We start from the raw sequence: 18,573 nt of genomic DNA, 5'->3' as shown, positions 1-18,573 counted from the left end.
CGTCAGGCGTGGCATGCCATCATCGTCCTTGGGCAACACATCTGGTCAAACAATGTCGGGCATGGCATGCCATCATCGCCTTTGGGCAGCACAAACGGTCGAGCAATATTGGTCGTGGCATGACATCACCGCCCTGGACGGCATGCACGGTCGAATAATGTTGGGCGTGGCATGACATCACTACCTTTCAACAACACACATGGTTGAACGACGTTGGGTGTGGCATGCCATAATCGCCCGTCAAGAAGCACACACGGTCCAATGAGGTCGGGCGTGGCATGCCATCATCGCCTTTGGGCAGCACAAACGTTCAAATGATGTCAAGCATAGCATGACATCACTGCCCTAGGACTATATGCATGGTCGGACGACGTCGGCATGACATCACCGCCTTGGACGGCACGCACGGTCGGATGATGTCAGGCATGGCATGACATCAACGCCCTTGGATAGCACACACGGTTGGCAACGCCAGGCGTGGCATTACATCACCGCTCTTGGACTGCACGCACGGTTGGCAACGTCGGGCGTGGCATCACATCACCGACCTTATCGGGCATGGCATTACATCACTGCCCTTTGATAGCACACATGGTCGGCAACGTCAGGCGTGGCATTACACAATCGCCCTTGGACAGCACACACGGTCGACAACGTCGGGCATGACATGACATCCCCGCCCTTGGAAAACACACACGGTCGGACGACGTTGGGCATGGCATAACATCACCTCCCTTGGACGGCACGCACGGTCGGACGACGTCAGGCGTGGCATTAAATCACTGCCTTTGGACAACACATACGGTTGAACGACGTCGGTCGTGGCATGCCATCATCGCCTTTGGGCAGCCCGCACAGTCAAACGACGTTGGGCGTGGGATGCCATCATCGCCTTTCAGCAGCACACCTGGTCGAACGACGTCGGGCGTAGCATGCCATCATCGCCTTTGGATAGCAATAACGATCGAACGACGTTGGGTATGGCATGAAATCAACGCCCTAGGACTGCATGCACAGTCAGTAACGTCGGGCATGGCATGACTTCACCGCCCTTGGACAGCACACACGGTCGAACGACGTCGGGCGTGGCATGAAATCACCGCCCTTGGACGGCACGCATGGTCAGACGACGCCAAGCGCCTTTGGACAGCACACTCGGTTGAACAACGTCGGGCGTGGCATGCAATCATTGCCTTTGGGCAGCACACACGGTTGAATGACGTCGGGCGTGGTATGCCATCAAAGCCCTTGGACGGAAAAAACGGTCGAACGACGTCGGGTGTGACATGACATCACCGCCCTTGGACAGCACACACGGTCGAACGACCTCGGGCGTGACATGACATTACCGCCCTTGGAGTACATGCACGGTCAGACGACGTCGGGTATGGCATGACATCACCGACCTTGGACAACACACACAGTCGGTAACGTCAGTAGTGGCATTACATCACCGCCCTTGGACAGCACACACGGTCAGAAACGTCGGGCGTGTCATGACACCACTTCCCCTTGGACTGCACACACGGTCGACAAAGTCGGGCGTGGCATGACATCACCGCCCTTGGACAACACACAGGGTCGGACGACGTCGAGCATGACATGACATCACCTCCCTTGGGAAGCACACATGGTCGGCAACGTCGAGCGTCGCATGACATCACCACTTTTGGACAACACACACGGTCGAACGACGTCTGGCATGGCATGCCATCACCGCCTTTGGACACCACACACAGTCGAAGGAAGTCGCTCGTGGCATGCCATTATCGCCTTAAGGTAGCACACGCGGTCGAACGACGTCGGGCGTCGCATGCCATCATAGACCTTGGACGGCAAACACGGTCGAACGTTGTCAGGCTTAACATGCCATCACTGCCTTTGGACAGCACACACAGTCAAACGACATTGGGCGTGGCATGCCATCATCGCCTTTTGGCAGCACACACGGCCGAACGACGTCGAGCGTGGCATGACATCACTGCCTTGGATAGCACAGACGATCGAACGACGTCGGACATGACATGACATCACCACCTTTGGACAACACACACGGTTGAACGACGTTGGGTGTGGCATACCATCATCGCCTTTGGGCAGCACACACGGTCTAATGAGGTCGGGCGTGGCATGCCATCATCGCCTTTGGGTAGCACAAACGTTCGAATGACGTCAGGCGTGGCATGACATCACCGCCCTAGGACTGCACGCATGGTCGGACGACGTTGGGTGTGGCATGACATTACCACCCTTGGACGGCACGCACTGTCAGATGATGTCAGACGTGGCATGACATCAACGCCCTTGGATAGAACACACGGTCAGCAACCTCAGGCGTGGCATTACATCACCGCTCTTGGACTGCTCGCACGGTCGGTAACGTCGGCATGGCATGACATCACCGCCCTTGGACAGCACACATGGTCAGACGACGTCTGGCGTGACATGCCATCACCGCCTTTGGAAAACACATACGGTTGATAGATGTCGGGCGTGGCATGCCATCATCGCCTTTTGGCAGCACACACAGTCGAACGACGTCGCGCGTGGCATGCCACAATCGCATTTAGGCAGCACAAAAGGTTGAACGATGTCAGGCGTGGCATGACATCATCGCCATTGGGCAGCACACACGGTCGAACAATGTCAAGCGTGGCATGACATCACCTCCTTTGGACAGCATACACAGTTGGACGACGTAGGGCATGGCATGACATCATTGCCCTTGGACTGCACGCATGGTTGGACGATGTCGGGCGTGGCATGCCATCATCGCTTTTGGGCAGCACACACGGTCGAACGACGTTGGACGTGGCATGCGATCATACCTCTTGGACGACAAATATGGTCGAACAATGTCAGGATTGACATGCCATCACTGCATTTGGACAACTCACATGGTCTAATGACGTCGGGCGTGGCATACAATCATCGGCTATGGGCTAGCTCACACTGTCGGACGGCGTCAGGCGTGGCATGCCATCACCACCCTAGGAATGCATACACGGTCTGAAACGTCGGGCGTGGCATGACATCACCGCCTTTGGATAGCACACACGGTCAGACGACGTCAGGCATGGCATGACATCACCGCCCTTGGGTAGCAAACACGGTTAGACTATGTCGGGCGTGGGATGACATCACAACCTTTTGACAACACACACGGTCGAATAAAGTCGGGCATGGAATGCATCATCGCTTTTGGGCAACACGTACGGTCGAACGACGTTGGGCGTGGCATACTATCATAGCCCTTTGATGTTAAACATGGTCGAACAACATTAGGCATGACATGCCATCACCACCATAGGACAACTCACATGGTCGAATCATGTCGGGCGTGGCATGCCATCATTGCCTTTGGGATAGCTTACACTGTCGAACGGCGTCAGCCGTGGCATGCCATCATTGCCCTTGGGCAACACACACGGTTGAACGACATCGGGCGTGGCATGACATCATCACCTTTGGGCAGCACACACGCTCAAACGACGTCGGGCGTGGCATGACATCTCCGCCTTTGGACAGCACACACGGTTGGATGACGTAGGGCGTGGCATGACATCATTGCCCTTGGACTGCACGCACGGTTGGACGATGTCGGGCGTGGAATGCCATCATCGCTTTTGGGCAGCACACACGGTCGAACGACGTTGGGCGTGGTACGCGATCATAGCCCTTGGACGACAAACATGGTCGAACAACGTTAGGCGTGACATGCCATCACCGCCTTTTGACAACTCAAACGGTCGAACGACATCGGGCGTGGCATCCCATCATCGCCTTTGGAATAGCTCACACTGTCGGACGGCGTCAGCCGTGGCATGACATCATCGCCCTTGGGCAACACACGCGGTCGAACGACGTTGGACGTGGCATAACATCACCGCCTTTGGACACCACACACGATTGGACGACGTAGGGCGTGACATTACATCATTGCCCTTGGGCTGTACGCACAGTTGAACAATCTCGGGCGTGGAATGCCATCATCACTTTTGGGCAGCAAACACGGTCGAACGACGTTGGGCGTGGCATGCGATCATATCCCCTGGACGGCAAACATGGTTGAACAATGTCAGGCATGACATGCCATCACCGCCTTTTGACAACTCAAACGGTCGAACGACATTAGACGTGGCATCCCATCATCGCCTTTGGACTAGCTCACACTGTAGGACGGCGTCAGGCGTGGCATGACATCATCGCCCTTGGACGACGAAATCGGTCGAACAACATCGAGCGTGGATGCCATCATCGTCTTTGGGCAGCACACACGGTCGAATAAGATCGGGCCTGGCATTACATCACCGCCTTTGGACAGCACACACGGTTGGACGACTTAGGGCGTGGAATGACACCATTACCCTTGGAATGCACGCACGGTTGGACGATGTTGCGCCTGGCATGACATCACCACCCTACGACAACATACACGATCCGCAATGTCGGGCGTGGCATGACATCACCGCCCTTGGACAGCACACACTTGGACGACGTCGAGCATGGCATGACATCACCGCCCTTGGGCAGCATATACGGTCAGACTACGTCGGGCGTGGGATGACATCACCGCCTTTGGACAGCACACACGGTCAAATGACGTCGGGAGTTGCATGCCATCATCACTTTTGGGCACCACACACGGTCGAACAACGTTGGATGTGGCATGAAATCATTGCCCTTGGACAGCAAACATGGTCGAACAATGTCAGGCGTCACATGCCATCACCGCCTTCGGACAACTCACATGGTCGAATGACGTCGGGCGTGGCATGCCATCATCGCCTTTGAGTAGCACACACGGTCGAATGGCATCGGATGTGGCATGACATCACCGCCTTTAGACAGCACACAAGGTTGAACGACGTCGAGCGTGTCATGCCATCACCGCCTTTGGACAACACACACGGTCGATTGACATCGAGCGTGGCATGACATCACCGCCATTGGACTGCATGCACAGTCGAACGACGTCAGGTGTGGCATTATTTCACCGCCTTTCGATAACACACACGGTCGAATGACGTTGGACTTTTCATGCAATCATCACCTTTGGGCAGCACACACGGTCGAAATACGTCAGGCGTGGCATGATATCACCGCCTTTGAACAGCACACACGATCGAACGATGTCGGGCGTGACATGCAATCACCACCTTTGGACAGCACACACGATCGAACGACGTCAGGCGTGGCATGCCATCATCGTTTTGGGTAGCACATATGGTCGAACGATGTAAGGCATGGAATGATATCACCGCCCTAGGACTGCACGCACGGTTCGACTATGTCGGGCGTGGCAGGCCATCATCGCCTTTAGGCAGCACACACGGTCAAACATCGTCGGGCGTGGCATGCCATCATCGCCTTTGGGTGGCACAAATGGTCAAACGACATCGGGCGTGGCATCCCATCATCGCCTTTAAGCAACACACACGGTCAAACAACGTCGGGCATGGCATGCCATCATCGCCTTTGGGTAGGACAAACGTTAGAACGACGTCAGGCATGGCATGACATCACTGCCCTTGGACTGCACGCACGGTCGGACGACATTTGTTGTGGCATGACATCACCGCCCTTGAACAGCACACACGGTCGAATGATGTCGGGGTTGGCATGACATCACGCCCTTGGTCTGCACGCACGGTCAGGCGTGGCATGACATAACCGCCCTTGGACTGCACGCACGATCGGATGACATCGGGCGTGGCATGACAACACTGCCCTTGGACAGCACACACTGTCAACCGACGTCTGGCGTGGCTTGACATCACATTCCTTGGACTTCACGCACGGTCAGATTATGTCGGGCGTGGCATGACATCACCTCCCTTGGACAACACACACAGTCAAATGATGTCGGGCGTGGCATGACATCACTGCCCTTGGACAACACACGGTCAGACTAAATCGGGCATGGCATGACATCCCCGCCATTTGACAGCACACACGGTCGAACGACGTCGGGCGTGGCATGCCATCATCGCCTTTGGGTATCCAACACGGTCGAACGACGTCGGGTGTAGCATGCCATCATAGTGCTTGGACGGTAAACACGGTCGAACGACGTCAGGCATGACATGCCATCACCGCCTTTGGAAAGCGCACCCGGTTGAACAACGTCTATTGTGGCATGCCATCATCGCCTTTGTGCAGCACACACGGTCAAACGATGTCGGGCATGGCATGACATCACCGCCCTTGGTCTACATGCACGGTCGCACGACGTTGGGCGTGACATGACATCACCGCCCTTGGACAGCACACACGGTCGACAACGTCGGGTGTGGCATGACATCACCTCCCTAGGACAACACACACTACTGGCAACGTTGTGCCTAGCATGCCATTACCACCCTTGGACAACACACATGGTCGGGCGATGTCGGGCGTGGCATGACATCACCGCCTTTGGGCAGCACACACAATCAGACGACATCGAGCATGGCATGCCATCATCGCCTTTGGGCAGCACAAATGGTCGAACGACATCAGGGGAGGCATGACATCACCGCCCTTTGACTGCACGCTCCGTCAGACGACGTCGGGCGTGGCATGACATCACCGCCCTTGGACAGCACACATGGTCAGACGACGTCGGGCGTGGCATGACATCACTGCCCTAGGGAAGCACACACGGTCAGACTACGTCTAGCGTGGCATGACATCGCCGCCTATGGATATCACACACGACCGAACGACGTCAGGCGTGGCATGCCATCATCGCCTTTGGGCACCACACACGGTCGAACGATGTCGGGCGTGGCATGCGATCATAGCCGTTGAACGGAAAACATGGTCAAACGACAACAGGCCTGACATGCCATCACCGGCTTTGGACAACACATACGGTCGGATGTCGTCGGGTGTGGCATGCCATCATCGCCTTTGGACAGCACACATGGTCGAATGATGTCGGGCGTGGCATGACATCACCTGCTTTGGACAGCACACACGGTCGAACAACGTAGGGCGTGACATGGCATCACCGCATCTGGACAGCACACACACTCGAACGACGTCGAGTGTGGCATGCCATCATCGCGTTTGGGCAGCACGCACGATCAAACGAAGTTGGATGTGATATGTTATCACCGCCCTTGGAGAGCACACACGGTCGAACGACGACAGGCGTGGCACGACATCATGGCCCTAAGACTGCACGCACGGTCGGATGATGTCATGCATGGCATGACCTCACCGCCCTTGGACAGCACACACGGTCGGCAACGTTAGGCGTGACATGCCATCACCGCCTTTGGGCAGCACACACAGTCGAAAGACATCGGGCGTGGCACGACATCACCGCCTTTGGAAAGCACACACGGTCGAACGATGTCGGGCGTGACATGCCATCACCGCCTTTTGACAGCACACACGATCGAATGACGTCAGGCATGGCATGCCATGATCGCCTTTGGGTTGCACAAATCGTCAAACGATGTCGAGCATGGCATGACATCACCTCCCTTGGACTGCACGCACGCCCGAAATGACTTCAGGCGTGGCATGACATCACCGCCCTTGGACAGCACACACAGTCAGCAACGTCGGGCGTTGCATGACATCACCACCCTTGGAGAGCACACATGGTCGGACGACATCGGGCGTGGCATGCCATCATCGCCTTTGGGTAGCACAGACGGTCGGACGACATCGCGTGTGGCATGCCATCACCGAACTTGAACAGCACACACGGTCGGATGACATCGGGTGTGGCATGCCATCACCGCCCTTGGACAACAAATATGATCGGACAACATCGAGCGTGGCATGACATCACCGCCCTTGGACTGCACGCATAGTCGGACTATGTCGGACGTGGCATCACATCATCGCCCTTGGACTGCACGCACAGTCGGACGACAACGGGCATGGCATGACATCACCGCCCTTTGACAACACACACGATAGGCAACGTCAGGTGTGGCATGATATCACCACCTTAGGACAACAAACACGGTAGAATGACGTAAAGCGTGGAATGCGATCATAGCCCTTGGATGGCAAACAGAGTTTAACAACATCAGGCGTGACATGCCATCATTGCCTTTGGAAAACACACACGGTAGAACGACGTCGGACGTGGCATGCCAACGTCGCCTTTGTACAGCACAAACGGTCGAACGACATTGGGCGTTGCATGACCTCACCGCCCTTGGACAGCACACACGGTTGGCAATGTTAGGCGTGACATGATATCACTGGCCTTGGACACCACACACGGTCGGACGACGTCGAAGGTGGCATGACATCAACGCCTTAGGACTGCATGCACGATCGGACGACATCGGGCGTGGCTTGATATCACCGCCCTTGGACATAACACACGGTCGAAAGACGTTAGGCGTGGCATGACATCACATCCCTTATACTACACACACGGTCCGACAACGTCGGATGTGGCATGACATCACTGACCTTGGACAGCACACACGGTCGGCAAAGTCGGGCGTGGCATCACATCACCGCCCTTTGATAGCACGCACAGTCGGCAACGTCTGGCGTGGCATGACATCACCGCCCTTGGACAGCACACACGGTCGGACAACATCGGGCGTGACATGCCATCATCACCCTTGGACTGCACACACGATCGGACGACGTCGAGCGTGGGATTACATCACAGCCCTTGGACAGCACACACGGTCCACAACGTCGGGCGTGGCATGACATCACCACCTTTGGACAGCACACATGGTGGAACGAGGTCGGGCGTGGCATGCCATCATCGCACTTAGACAGCACACACGGTCGAACAACGTCAAGCGTGGCATGACTTCACCGCCTTTGGACTGCACACACGGTCGAACGATGTCAGGGGTGACATGCCATCACCGCCTTTGGAAAGCACAAACGGTCGAATGACGTTGGGCGTGGCATGACATCACCGGACTTAGATAGCACACACGGTCGAACGACGTCGGGCGTGGCATGACATTAATATCCTTGAACTACATGCACGGTCGGACATCGTCGGTTGTGGCATGCAATCACCGCCATTAGACAACACACACGGTCGGACGACGTCGGGTGTGGCATGACATCACTGCCATTGGACAACACACACGGTCGGCAACCTCGCGCATGACATGACATCACCACCTTTGGGTAGCACAAAAGGTCGAATGACGTCGGCCGTGGCATGACATCACCTCCCTTGGACTGCACGCATGGTCGGACGACATCAGGCGTGGCATGACATCACCTCCCTTGGACAACACACACGATCGAATGACATTAGGCGTGGAATGACATCACCTCCCTTGGACTACACGCACCATCGGACGACGTCGGGCGTGGCATGAAATCACCGCCCTTGGACAGCACATACGGTCAGATGACGTCGGGTATGACATGCCATCACCGCCCTTGGACTGCACACACGATTGGACAACATCAAGCGTGGAATGACATTGCAACCCTTGTACCTCACACACGGTCGGCAGCGTCGGGCGCTGCATGACATCACTGCCTTTGGACAGAACACATAGTGGAACGACATCGGGTGTGGCATGCCTTTATCGCCATTGGGCAGCACACACGGTCGAACGACATCGGGCGTGGCATGATATCACCGCCTTTGAACTTAACACACGGTCGAACGACGTCAGGCGTGACATGCCATCAACGCCTTTGGACAGCACAAAAAGACGAATGACGTCGCGCGTGGCATGACATCACCGCCCTTAGACAGTACACACGGTCGAACGACGTCGGCCGTTGCATGACATTAATGTCCTTGGACTACATGCACGGTAAGACAATGTTGGGCGTGGCATGACATCACCGCCCTAGGATAGCACACACAGTCAAACGACGTCGGTGTAGCATGCATCACCTACCTTGGACTACACGCACGGTCGGACGACGTCGGGTGTGGCATGACGTCACCGACCATCGATAGCACACACAGTTGACAATGTCGGGCGTGGCATTACATCACTGCCCTTAGACAGCACACACGGTCCGACGACATCGGGTGTGACATGCCATCACCGCCCTTGGACTACACGCAAGATCGGACGACGTCGGGCGTGGCATGACATCACAGCCCTTGGAAAGCACACACGGTCGAACGACGTTGGGCGTGACATGCTATCACCGCCTTTGGACAACACACACGGTCGAATGACGTCCAGCGTGGCATGCCATCGTCGCGTTTGGGCAGCACACACGATTGAACGACGTCAAATGTTACATGCCATCATCGCCTTTGGGTAGCACAAATGGTCGAACGACGTCGAGCGTGGCATGAAATCACTGCCCTTAGATTGCACGCATAGTCTGATGACATCGGGCATGGCATGACCTCACCGCCCTTGGACAGCACACATGGTCAGCAACATCGGGCGTGACATGACATCACCGGCCTTGGACAACACACACAGTCGGACGACGTCGGGTGTGGCATGACATCACCGCCCAAGAACTGCACGCACGATCGGACGATGTCGGGCGTGGCATGACATCACCGTTCTTGGACAACACATACGGTTGAACGACATCGGGCGTGGCATGACATCACCTTCCTTGGACTACAAGCACGGTCCGATGACGTCGGGCGTGGCATAACATCACCAACCTTTGACAACACACACAGTTGGCAACGTCGTGCGTGGAATTACATCACCGCCCTTGGACACCACACACAGTCAAAAACGTCGGGCGTGGCATGACATCACTGCCCTTGAACAGCACACATGGTCAGACAACATCGGGCATCACATGCCATCACCGCCCTTTGACTGCACGTGCGATCAGACGACATTGGGCGTGGCATGACTTCATAGCCCTTAGACAGCACACACGGTCGGCAACGTCGGGCGTGGCATGACATCACCGCCTTTGGACAGCACACGTGGTGGAACGACGTCGGGCATGGCATGATATCACTGCCTTTTGACTGCACACACGGTCGAACGATGTCAGGTGTTCACGCCATCACCACCTTTAGAAAGCACAAACGGACGAATGACATAGGGCGTGGCATGACATCACCACCCTTAGACAGCACACACGGTCGAACGACGTCAGGCGTGGCATGACAGTAATATCCTTGGACTACACGCACGGTCAAACAACGTCGGGCGTGGCATGACATCACCGCACTTGGACAACACGCACGGTCAAACGACGTCGGGCATGGCATGCTATCATCGCCTTTGGGAAGCACAAAAGGTCGAATGACATCGGTCATGGCATGACATCAGTGCCCTTGGACTGCACGCTTGGTCAGACGACATCGGGCGTGGCATGACATCACCACCCTTTGACAGCACACACGGTCGAAAGACGTCGGGCGTGGCATGACATCACCGCATTTGCACTATACGCACGGTCGGACGACGTTGGTCGTGACATGACATCACCGACCTTTGAGAACACACATGGTCGGCAACATCATACGTGATATGACATCACCGCCCTTGGACACCACACATGGTCCGCATCGTCAAGCGTGGCTTGACATAACTGCCCTTCGACAGCACACACGGTCGGACGACGTTGGGCATGGCATGAGATCACCGACCTTGGACAGCACACACGTCGAACGACGTTGGGCGTGACATGACAACACCGCCCTTAGACTACAAGCACGGTCGGACAACGTCAGGCGTGGCTTGAAATCACCGCCCTTGGACTGCACGCACGGTCAGACAACATCGGGCCTGGCATGACATCACCGCCCTTGGACTGCACGCACGGTCGGATGACATCGGGTTTAACATGCCATCACCGCCTTTGCACAGCACACACGGTCGAACGATGTCGGGCGTGGCATGCCATTATCCCCTTTGGGCAGCACACACGGTCGAACGACGTCAGGCGTCACATGCCACCACCTCCTTTGAACAACACACACGGTTGAACGACATCGGGCGTGGCATGCCATCATCGCCTTTGGGCAGCACACCTGGTCGACCGACGTCTGGCGTGGAATGCAATCATCGCTTTAAGCAGCACAAACGGTCGAATGACATTGAGCGTGGCATGAAATCACCGCCCTAGGACTACACACACGGTCAGACGACTTCGGGCATGTCATGACTTCACCGTCCTTGGACAGCACACACGGTCGAACGACGTCTGGCGTGGCATGACATCACCGCCCTTGGACGATACACACGATCGTACGATGTCAGGTGTGTCATGACATCACCGCCATTGGTTTACACGCATGGTTGGCAACGTCGAGTGTGGCATGACATCACCGCCCTAGGACAGAACACACAGTCGAACGACATCGAGCATGACATGCCATCACGGCCTTTGGACATCACACATGGTTGAACGACGTCAGGCGTGACATTCCGTCACCGCCTTCGGACAACTCACATGGTCGAATGACGTCGGGCGTGGCATTCAATTAACACCTTGGGGCAGCACGCACGGACGAATGACGTTGGGCGTGGCATGACATCACCGCCTTTAGACAGCACACAAGGTCAAACGACGTCGGGTGTGACATGCCATCACCGCCTTTGGACAGTACATACGATCGAATGACATCGAGCGTGGCATGACATCACTGCCCTTAAACTGCATGCACGGTCAAACGACGTCGGGCGTGACATTACTTCACCGACTTTCGACAACACACACGGTCGAAGGACGTTGGACTTGGTATTCCATATCACCTTTGGGAAGCACACACAATTTAAATACGTCGGGCGTCGCATGATATCACCGCCTTTGGACAGCACACACGATCGAACAACATCGGGCGTGACATGCCATCACCACCTTTAGACAGAACACACGGTCGCACGATGTCGGGCGTGGATTCCATCACCGCCTTTGGCAAGCACACACGATTGAACGACGTCGGGTGTGGAAAGCCATCATCGCCTTTGGACAGCACAAATGGTCGAACGATGTAAGGCGTGGAATGACATCACCGCCCTAGGACTGCACGCATGGTCGGACTACGTAGGGCGTGGCAGGCTAGCATCACCTTTAGGCAGCACACACGATCGAACAACGTCAGGCGTTGCATGCCATCATCGCCTTTGGGTAGCACAAATGGTCGAACAACATCGGGCGTGGCATCCAATTATCTGCTTTGGGCAACACACACGGTCAAACAATGTCGGGCATGGCATGCCATCATCGCATTTGGGTAGCACAAATGGTAGAACGACGTCAGACATGACATTACTTCACTGCCCTTGGACTGCACGCACGGTCGGACTACATCGGGCGTGGCATGACCTCACTGCCCTTGGATAGCACACACGGTCGAACGATGTCGGGCATGGCATGACATCACGCCGTTGGACTGCACGCATAGTCAGGCGTGGCATGACATCACCGCCCTTGGACTGCACGCACGGTCAGACGATGTCGGACGTTGCATGGCATCACCTCCCTTGGAAATCATACACAGTCAAACGATGTCGGGCGTGGCATGACATCACCGCCCTTTGACAGCATACATGGTCAAACTACGTCGGGCGTGACATGACATCCCCGCCATTGGACAACACACACCGTTGAACAATGTCGGACGTAACATGCCATCATCGCCTTTGGGCAGCCAACACGGTCGAACGACGTCGGGCGTGGCATGCCATCATAGCCCTTGGACGGCAAACACGATCGAACGACGTCAGGCATGACGTGCCATCATTGCCTTTGGATAGCACACACGGTTGAACGACGTCTAGTGTGGCATGCCATCATCGCCTTTGGGCAGCACACACGGTCGAACGATGTCGGGCGTGGCATGACATCACCGCCCTTTGTCTACATGCACGGTCGCACGATGTCGGGTGTGGCATGACATCACCGCCCTTGGACATAACACACGGTAAGCAACTTCGGGCGTGGCATGACATGACCTCCCTAGGACAGCACACACTATTGGCAACGTCGTGCCTGGCATGCCATTACCGCCCTTGAATAACACATATGGTCGGACGACGTCGGGCGTGGCATGCCATCATCGCCTTTGGGCTGCACAAACGGTCGAACGACGTCAGGTGTGGCATGACATCACCGCCCTTTGAATGCACGCTCAGAAGGACGATGTCGGGCAAGGCATGACATTACCGCCCTTGGACAGCACACACGGTATGACGACGTCGGGCGTGGCATGACATCACTGCCCTAGGGAAGCACACACGGTCAGACTACGTCGGGCGCGGCATGACATCACCACCCTTGGGCACCTCACACGGTCTAACGATGTGGGGCATGGAATGCGATCATAGCCCTTGGACGAAAAACATAGTCGAACAACAACAGGCGTGACATGCCATCACCGGCTTTGGACAACTCATACGGTCGAACGTCATCGGGTGTGGCATGCCATCATCGCCTTTGGGAAGCAGACATGGTCGAATGACGTCGGGCGTGGCATGACATCACCTCCTTTGGACAGTACATATGGTCGAACGATGTAGAGCGAGACATGCCATAATCCTGTTTTGGTAGCACACACGATCAAACGAAGTTGGATGTGACATGCCATCAACGCCCTTGGATAGCACACACGGTCGAACAACCACAGGCGTGGCATGACATCATGGCCCTCAGACTGCACGAACGGTTGGACGATGTCGGGCGTGGCATGACCTCACCGCCCTTGACAGCACACACGGTTGGCAACGTCAGGCGTGGCATGACATCACCTCTCTTGGACAACACACACGGTCGGCAACGTCGGGCGTGGCATGCCATCACCACCGTTGGACATCATACACAGTCGAACGACGTCAGGCGTGGCATGACATCACATCATTAGACTGCACGCACGGTCAGGTGTGGCATGACATCATCGCCCTTGGACCGCAATCATAGTTAGATCATGTCGAGTGTGGCATGACATCACCTCCCTTGGACAACACACACGGTTGGACGACGTCGGGCGTGGCATGACATCACCGCCCTTGGACTGCACGCACGGTCGGACGAAGTCGGGCGTGACATGACATCACTACTTTTGGACAGCACACACGGTTGAACGATGTCGGGCGTGGCATGCCATCATTGCCTTTGGGCAGCACACACGGTCAAACGACGTTAGGAGTGGCATGCCATCATAGCCCTTGGACTTCACGCACGGTCGAACGATGTCAGGCGTGGCATGACATCACCGCCTTTGGGAAGCACACACGGTCAAATGACGTCAGGAGTGGCATGCCATCATAGCCCTTGGACTGCACGCACAGTTGAACAACGTCAGGCGTGGAATGACATCACCGCCCTTAGATAGCATACATGGTCGAACGACGTTTAGCGTGACGAGATATTACCTCCCTTGGACTACACGCAAGGTCGAACGACGTCGGGCGTGGCATGACATCACCGCCCTTAGACAGCACATACAGTCAAACGACGTCGGGCGTGGCATGACATTACAGCCCTTGGACAACACGCACGGTCGGTCTACGTCAGGTGTGGCATGACATTACCGCCCTTAGACAGCACACTCGATCGAATGACGTCGGGCGTGGCATGACATTACCGCCCTTTGACAACACGCACGGTCGGACGACGTCGGGCATGGCATGCCATCACCGCCCTTGGAAAACACACACGGTCGAATAATGTTGGGCGTGGCATGACATTACCACCTTCGGACAGCATGCACGGTCGAGCGACGTCTAGCGTGGCATGGCATCACCACCTTTGGACTACACGCACGGTCGAATGACGTCTGGCATGGCATGACATCACCATCCTTGGGAAGCACACACGGTCAGTAACATCGTCGTGCCATGACATCACCGCCTTTAGACAGCACACACGGTTGAACAACGTCGGGCGTGGCATGACATCACCCCCCTTAGACAGCACACACGGCCGAACGACGTCAGACGTGGCATGACATTACCGCCCTTGGACTACACGCACGGTCGAACGACATCGGGTTTGGCATGCCATCACCTCCCTTGGACAACACACAAGATCGGACAACGTCAGGCGTGGCATGACATCAATGCCCTTGGACTGCACGCACGGTCGAACGACGTTTGGCGTGGCACGACATCACCGCCCTAGACTTCACACACGGTCGAAAACGTTGGGCGTGGCATGACATCACCGCCTTTGGACTGCACACACAGTTGAACGACATCGGGCGTGACATGTCATCATCGCCTATAGGCAGCACAAACGGTCGAACGACATTTGGCATGGCATGCCATCATAGCCCTTGGGAGCAAACACGGTCGAATGACGTCAGGCGTGACTTGCCATCACCACCTTTAAACAGCACACACATTTGAACGACGTTGGGTGTGGCATGCCATCATCGCCTTTGGGCAGCACACACGATCGAAAGACATCGGGCGTGGCATGACATCACCGCCTTTGGACAGCACACATGGTCGAACGACGTTGAGCGTGACATGCCATCACCGCCGTTGAATAGCACACACGGTCTAACAACGTCGGGCGTGGCATGCCGTCATCACCTTTGGGCAGCACACACGCTCAAACGATGTCGGGCGTGGCATGCCATCATCACCTTTGGGCAACACACACGGTCAAACAACGTCGGGTGTGGCATGCCACCATCGCTTTTGGACTAGCTCACACAGTCGGACGATGTCGAGCGTGGCATACCATCATAGCCCTTGGACGGCAAACACGATCGAATGACGTCAAGCGTGGCATGCATCACCGCCTTTGGAAAGCAGACACGGTTGAACAACGTCGGGCGTGACATTCCATCATCGCCTTTAGGCAACACACACGGTCAAATGACGTTAGGCGCGGCATGACATCACCGCCTTTGGACAGCACACACGGTCAAACGACGTCAGGCGTGACATGCCATTACTGCCTTTGGACAGCAGACACGGTCGAACGATGTCAAGCGTGACATGCCATCACTGTCTTTGGACAGCACACACGGTCGAACGACATCGAGTGTGGCATGCCATCATCGCATTTAGGCAGCACAAATGATCGAACAACATCGGGCAGGGCATGACATCACCGCCCTTAAACTACACGCATGGTACGACGACGTAGGGTATGACATGACATCACCGCCCTTTGAAAACACACACGGTCGAACGACGTCGGGCGTGGTATGAAATCACCGCTCTTTGACAGCACGCACGGTCAAACGACGTCGGGCGTGGCATGACATCACCGCCTTTGGACAACACACACGGTTGAATGACGTCGGGCGTGACATGCAATCATCGTATTTGGCAGCACAAACGGTCTAACAACGTCGGGCGTGGCATAACATCATCGCCCTTGTACAGCACACACGGTCGGACGACGTCGAGTGTAACATGCCATCACTACCTTTGGACAGCACATAAGGTTGAACGACGTCGGGCGTGGCATACCATCATCGCCTTTGGGCAGCACACACGGTCGAACGACGTCGGGGGTGGCATGCCGTCTTGGCATTTGGGTAGCACAAACGATCGAACAACGTCGGGCGTGGCATGACATCACCGCCCTAAGACTGCACGCACGATCCGATGACGTCGAGCGTGGCATGATATCACCGCCCTTGGAAAACATACACTGTCGAACGACGTCGGGCGTGGCTTGACATCATTATTTTTGGGCAGCACACACGGTCAAACGACGTCGGGCGTGGCTTGCCACCATCGCTTTTGGACAAGCTCACATAGTCGGAGTATGTCGGGCGTAGTATCCCATCATAGCCCTTGGATGAAAAACACGGTCGAACGACGTAAGACGTGACATGCCATCACCGCCTTTGGACAGCACACACGGTCGAACAACATTGGGCGTGGCATGCCATCATTACCTTTGGGCAGCACACACGGTCAAACGATGTCGGGCGTGGCTTGCCACCATCGCTTTTGGACTAGCTCAAACAGTCAGACGATGTCGGGCATGGCATTCCATCATAGCCCTTGGACGACAAACACGAACGAACGACGTCAGGCTTGACATGTCATCAGCGCCTTTGGACAACACACACGGTCGAACAATGTCAGGCGTGGCATGCAATCATCGCCTTTGAGAAGCACACACGGTCAAACGACGTCGGACGTAGCATGACATCACCTCCTTTGGACAACACACACGGTCGAACAATGTCGGGCGCGGCATGCCATCATCGCTTTTGGGCAGCACAAACGGTCGAACGACGTCGAGTGTGGCATGACATCACCTCCCTAGGACTGCATGCATGGTCAGACAACGTCGGGCGTGGCATGACTTCACTGCCCTTGGACAGCACACACGGTCGAACGACGGCGGGCGTGGCATAACATCACTACCCTTAGACGGCACGCACGGTCGGACGACGTCGGGCGTGGCATGACATCATCGCCCTTCGACAAACACATACGGTCGATCGACGTCGGGCACGGCATGACATCACCGCACTTGGACGGCACATATGCTTGAACGACGTCGGGCGTGGCATGCCATCATCGCCTTTAGGAAGCACACACGGTCGAACGACGTCGGGCGTGGTATGCCATCATCGCATTTGGGCAGCACAAATGCTCGAACAACGTAAGGCGTGGCATTACATTCCCGCCCTAAGACTACAAGCACGGTCTGATGACGTCGGGCGTGGCATGACATCACAGCCTTTGGATAGCTCATAGGATC

This window comes from Solanum lycopersicum, chromosome 6 (genome assembly GCF_036512215.1).
Source record: "Solanum lycopersicum chromosome 6, SLM_r2.1".
NCBI lineage: Eukaryota > Viridiplantae > Streptophyta > Magnoliopsida > Solanales > Solanaceae > Solanum > Solanum lycopersicum.
The sequence above is the reverse complement of the archived record's forward strand: the minus strand, read 5'-3'. Positions refer to the sequence as shown.